Genomic DNA, 6,460 nt, shown 5'->3' on the forward strand with positions numbered 1-6,460 from the left:
TGTGGACCGTTAGAAGGTCACGAGAACAGATGGAGAGATGCAAGCTGACCTCAGACAGCTAAAGAAGTGGAGGTGCTGGTGAACCTTTTGGACCAGAGCTGAAATGTTTGATGCCCCCTTCAGTGCATTGGTGATGGTCACTCTCACCCTCTCAACAGCACACCCCTTCTAATAGAGATGAGGGTTTGATGGGCCTGCTGCTTTCTGAAATCTGTCCTTGGCATTGCTGACGTTATATAATCGTTCAGGGCTCCTTGTTGCTTCTTTGCAATATAAGAGTCCCTTCAGTTTTCATTTTTATTGGGTCATAAAATCATTTAAGCCAGGGGTGTCCAACTCCAGTCCTGGTGGGCAGCAGTGGCTGCAGGTTTTTATTCTAGCCATCTTCTTAATTCATCCATTCCCATCCATTATCCAGCACAATATATCCTAACTACAGGGTCACGGGGGTCTGCTGGAGCCAATCCCAGCCAACACAGGCTGCAAGGCGGGAAACAAACCCCGGGCAGGGCGCCAGCCCACCGCAGGGCACACACACCCACACTAGGCACAATTTAGAATCACCAATGCACCTAACCTGCATATCTTTGGACTGTGGGAGGAAACCCACGCAGACATGGGGAGAACATGCAAACTCCACGCAGGGAGGACCCAGGAAGCAAACCCAGGTCTCATTACTGTGAGGCAGTAGCACTACCCACTGTGCCACCGTGCCACCCACCTTCTTAATTATTGAGCCATTTTTGCTGCTGATTAACTTGTTCTGCCTTCGTTTTAATTGACGTGACTCAGACCCCCTTATTTGCTTCTTTTTCCTTAATGAGCAGCCAAACAATAACAAGACACAAAAGAAGCCAGCTAACCTGAAAATAAAGAAAGGTGAAGGTCTCGGTCATGTTGGTCTGCTCAGGTCACCAAAACATCTTGATGGTGGTCTTAGAAAAAACAGAAAATCAACAGTGAGAGCAGCAACAAGTCCTGATATTCAATAACGGCTTTAATGGACAGCAAGAATTGGCTTCTTAATTGCGGTGGGCTGGCGCCCTGCCCAGGGTTTGTTTCCTGCCTTGCGCGCTGTGTTGGCTGGGATTGGCTCCAGCAGACCCCCCGTGACCCTGTAGTTAGAATATAGCAGGTTGGATAATGGATGGATGGATTCTTCTCTTGAGTGTTTTATTAAGCCAGCTAGTGTATGATGAACACACAGATGTGTAAATGGAAACAAGTTAGACGGAGAACTGCTGGCTCCTTTGTCATTTCCATCGTATTCCTAATAAGGAACCATTAAAACAGAGAATGCAGCTGTTTAAGACTGAAATAAGCACATAAGGGTGGGGGGAAACCTAACAAGCGAGACCACTAAAATGAAGTCTCAAAATGTCACTTCAGCAGTAAGTGCTTCATTTGCAATAATTGACTTTTCATTAAGAAACTGAGTGGGAACAAAAACCTGCAGCCACTGCGGCCCTCCAGGACCGATGCCGCCCACCACTGGTCTATAACATTCTGTGAAAAAGATCAAAAAGAGAATTAGCATTAGAATTATGGAAATCTCCAGTGAAAGAAAACAAGGCTCAAAGATGCCCTTCCAGAGAAGTCACTCATCTTCAGCCAATCAGCTTTAAGGTCATCCTCTGACATCATAAAGTGAGGCGGGTCTGATGAGGCACCCAAAATCCAGTGGCTGAAATCCAAAAAAGAAGAAACTTCCCTTTCCATTCATAAAAACACACCCCAAGTCATCTGAGCTTAGTGGAAAAAGAGTGTCTCATCATTTCAATTCCTAAAATAGGCAGATTTTTTTTTTTATTTTGCTTTTTTAAAAGCAGAACATTACAACAGCATACTATGCATAAATAATAATAACGGATGCAGCAATTTACTTTGAAATCAATCCAAAACTGAAAAAGCAAGAAAAAAAACTAAACAAAGCAACTTTTACCACCAACCCTGAAGAAAGAGAAAAAAGAAGCAAGAACAACACACAACTGGAAAAACCGTCTATCTTTTAGAACAGAATATAACAATTAATAGCATGAGACAGTAGGGTGGTCCACAAGCCAGTGTAAAGAGATGATGTTTGCAGAATATTTTCTCCACAAGGCTTATTTTTGTCCATTAGGGACTGGTTGATTACCTGTGAAATTATTGTGAAACATATACAGGTTGCTCCATTCTGAACATTTTATTTGTATTGTTATTACGTATCGTGACCAGCAGGGGGCATTGCAGCAGCCCAAACCTTGGACACAACCTTACAGACACCAGTTCCAGTATAAATAAAATGTTTATTCTCTGTAAGTACTTTATACAAAGGCCTCACAAGCAACATAAGCCACACAGTTCTTCTCCTTCTTTTTCCCCTCTCTCCTTCCATTCCTCCATATGATCTTTGTCCTTCTCCATTTCCGACGTGCCTGGATGAGGTCAAGTGATCTGTTTAATCTTAGTCCCGGGTGTGCTAGGGCATAGACCATTCTTGGTAGTTCCGGGTCAATCAATAGTCCCAACAAGTAGGGATTGTGAATCCTATCAGCTCCCCCTAGTGGCCTCCATGCACTCCAACAGGAGCTGCCTCATGGGACTACAGGTCCCAGCATGCCCTGCAGGCATCAGTGATGGGATCCTAAGTAGGCTGACGCCTAACATATTGGGGGAGAAAATATTTAGCAGTGCTCATCACCCCTGCTGGGTTCACTTCCCGGGTCCTCCCTGCGTGGAGTTTGCATGTTCTCCCCGTGTCTGCGTAGGTTTCCTCTTTGTGCTCCGGTTTCCTTCCACAGTCCAAAGACACGCAGGTTTAGGTGCATTGGTGATTCTAAATTGTCCCTAGTGTGTGCTTGATGTGTGTGTGTGTGATGGGCTGGCACCCTACCCAGGGTTTGTTTCCTGCCTTGCGTCCTCTAAAACATCGAGATTCATCAAAATTCTCTACATCGATAATTTGGACGATTACGATACTTTCACTATACTTCGTATATGAGAAAGTTGGGGAGGTCTAAAACGTTGAGATTCATCAAAATCTCGACATCAAATTTTTGGACGATTACGATATTTCCCCTGTTCTTCATATAAGAAAAAGTCAGGGAGGCTAAAACGTCGAGATTCATCAAAATCTCGACATCGGATTTCTGGATGATTACGATACTTTCCCAATTCTTCACATACGTAAAAGTCAGGGAGGGCTAAAACGATGAGATTGATCAAAATCTTCACATTACATTTTTGGACGATTACTTTCCCTATATTTTGAATGCGAGAAAGTAAAAAGCAGACCCCCGTAACCCTGTGTTAGGATATAGCGGCTTGGAAAATGACTGACTGACTGACTTATCATCTCTGGTCCTGTCATTTTACTGGCCTCCCGGCTGGGTCAGGATCCATGTTCAGTCCCTAGCGGGATGCCAGTCTCTGTATGCCAATCATTACAGTACATAGGTTAATAACTTGATTAAAGTGATTATTAAACAAACCCCCAAGAAAAAAAATTAAACAGGAAACATTCTAGTACTAAAGCGATGTTTCCACAACATTCTCCTAGTAAGTAAACGTTTTTATCTCTTTTTGAGGACAAAGTTTCAGCAGAAACAAATAACAGTTGATGCAAAGCCTGGAGTTAAGCACACACTTTTTTAATTGGAAGTACTCTACAGGGTGGGCCATTTATATGGATACACCTTAATAAAATGGGAATGGTTGGTGATATTAACTTCCTGTTTGTGGCACATTAGTATATGTGAGGGGGGAAACTTTTCAAGATGGGTGGTGACCATGGTGGCCATTTTGAAGTCGGCCATTTTGGATCCAACTTTTGTTTTTTCAAAAGGAAGAGGGTCATGTGACACATCAAACTTATTGGGAATTTCACAAGAAAAACAACGGTGTGCTTGGTTTTAATGTAACTTTATTCTTTCATGAGTTATTTACAAGTTTCTGACCACTTATAAAATGTGTTCAATGTGCTGCCCATTGTGTTGGATTGTCAATGCAACCCTCTTCTCCCACTCTTCACACACTGATAGCAACACCGCAGGAGAAATGCTAGCACAGGCTTCCGGTATCCGTAGTTTCAGGTGCTGCACATCTCATATCTTCACAGCATAGACAATTGCCTTCAGATGACCCCAAAGATAAAAGTCAAAGGGAGTCAGATCAAGAGACCTTGGGGGCCATTCAACTGGCCCACGACGACCAATCCACTTTCCAGGAAACTGTTCATCTAGGAATGCTCGGACCTGACACCCATAATGTGTTGGTGCACCATCTTGCTGGAAAAACTCGGGGAACGTCCCAGCTTCAGTGCATAAAGAGGGAAACACATCATCATGTAGCAATTTCGCATATCCAGTGGCCTTGAGGTTTCCATTGATGAAGAATGGCCCCACTATCTTTGTACCCCATATACCACACCATACCATCAATTTTTTTGTTCCAACAGTCTTGGAGGGATCTATCCAATGTGGGTTAGTGTCAGACCAATAGCGGTAGTTTTGTTTGTTAACTTCACCATTCACATAAAAGTTTGCCTCATCACTGAACAAAATCTTCTGTGTAAACTGAGGGTCCTGTTCCAATTTTTGTTTTGCCCATTCTGCAAATTCAGTGCGCCAATCTGGGTCATCCTCGTTGAGATGCTGCAGTAGCTGGAGTTTGTAAGGGTGCCATTTGTGAGTAGCTAATATCCGCTGAAGGGATGTTCGACTAATGCCACTCTCCAGTGACATGCGGCGAGTGCTACGCTGTGGGCTCTTGCTGAATGAAGCTAGGACAGCCACTGATGTTTCTTCATTAGTGACAGTTTTCATGCGTCCACATTTTGGCAAATCCAACACTGAACCAGTTTCACGAAACTTAGCAAGCAGTTTGCTAACTGTAGCATGGGAGATGGGTGGTCTGGTAGGGTGTCTTGCATTGAAATCTGCTGCAATGACCCGGTTACTGCGTTCACCAGACATCAACACAATTTCTATCCGCTCCTCACGTGTTAACCTCTGCGACATGTCAATGGCTGTAAACAAAGAGAAACTTGTAAATAACTCATGAAAGAATACAGTTACGTTAAAATCACACACCATTGTTTTTCTTGTGAAATTCCCAATAAGTTTGATGTGTCACATGACCCTCTTCCTATTGAAAAAACAAAAGTTGGATCCAAAATGTCCGACTTCAAAATGGCCACCATGGTCACCACCCATCTTGAAAAGTTTCCCCCCTCACATATACTAATGTGCCACAAACAGGAAGTTAATATCACCAACCATTCCCATTTTATTAAGGTGTATCCATATAAATGGCCCACCCTTGTATTACCATGTGAGGGTCTTTCTTCTAAGGACTTTCAGATATCTGTCTGATTGCATTACAAAAGTAATATTTGCAACTCTATTATACGCTTTTTTCTATTCACACACTAATTCAGAGGACATAAAATTAACATCTGAGGCAAGTATTTCAGTGACCTACCTAAAGGGCCTGAGACTTGTACACAGGACTGTAATATACTGTAACTCACGCTGCCTTTGAAAGACATGCAGTCGTATTAAAGGCCTCGGCCATCCCAAGCAGACACTTTACTTCCCTTTTTGTTCACAGATATTTTTATCCTCCGTCTATAAGGTTACTGAACAGCCACTCAGACTGCTAACTGCACGAGTGTTTCCTGTCTGTGTCACCTGACGGTGCCTTCACTGTCCATTGTCTGTACTGTGCTTACTGTCACTGGTCTGTAGGAGACGTACAAGCAAGAATCTCTTTGTACTCTCGACACGTGACGAAAAAAGGACCTGAATTGAAGGTTTGCTCATTTATCTGGTCTTTCTTAAAGTGTTTTTTTGTGCGGTGTGGAGCCTTTGCTGAATGATGAAAAGAACGTGAAAGACTGGAGCGAGTGCCTCCTCTACAGTAAGCAGAAGTTGGCCACTTCTGGTTTGGCAAATCTACATACACACTCAAAATATTAGGCAGTTTCACTTGTCAATTGAGTCACAAATATGTCACCTGTTAGTTCCCTTTGGTAAAAATAAGTTGCACACACACACACACACACACACAAACCCATAGCCAGCTCTCTGGCACTCTTAGTATTGGCCCTGAATTTTACTTTCATAGCGTCCCAGTTAAACGTGGGTCCGGTGGAACTTGTATGTGTGTAAATCAGAGATCGTGGGTCTTTCCTTCTGAAGGCACTACAATGTTCCGGTATATATATGTTGGTCCCACGTATACCGCTGGGCAGGCATTGCATGGAATGCTGTAAACTCTATACAGTGGGACCTCGGGTCACGACCATAATTTGTTCCAAAACTCTGGTGGCAACCCGATTTGGTCGCGACACAAAGTAATTTCCCCCATAGGATTATATGTAAATACAATTAATCAGTTCCAAACCGTATGAGCTGTATGTAAATATATATTTTTTTTAAGATTTTTAAGCACAAAAATAGTTAATTATACCAAAGAA

Source organism: Polypterus senegalus, chromosome 5, assembly GCF_016835505.1.
Source record: "Polypterus senegalus isolate Bchr_013 chromosome 5, ASM1683550v1, whole genome shotgun sequence".
NCBI classification, from domain to species: domain Eukaryota; kingdom Metazoa; phylum Chordata; class Cladistia; order Polypteriformes; family Polypteridae; genus Polypterus; species Polypterus senegalus.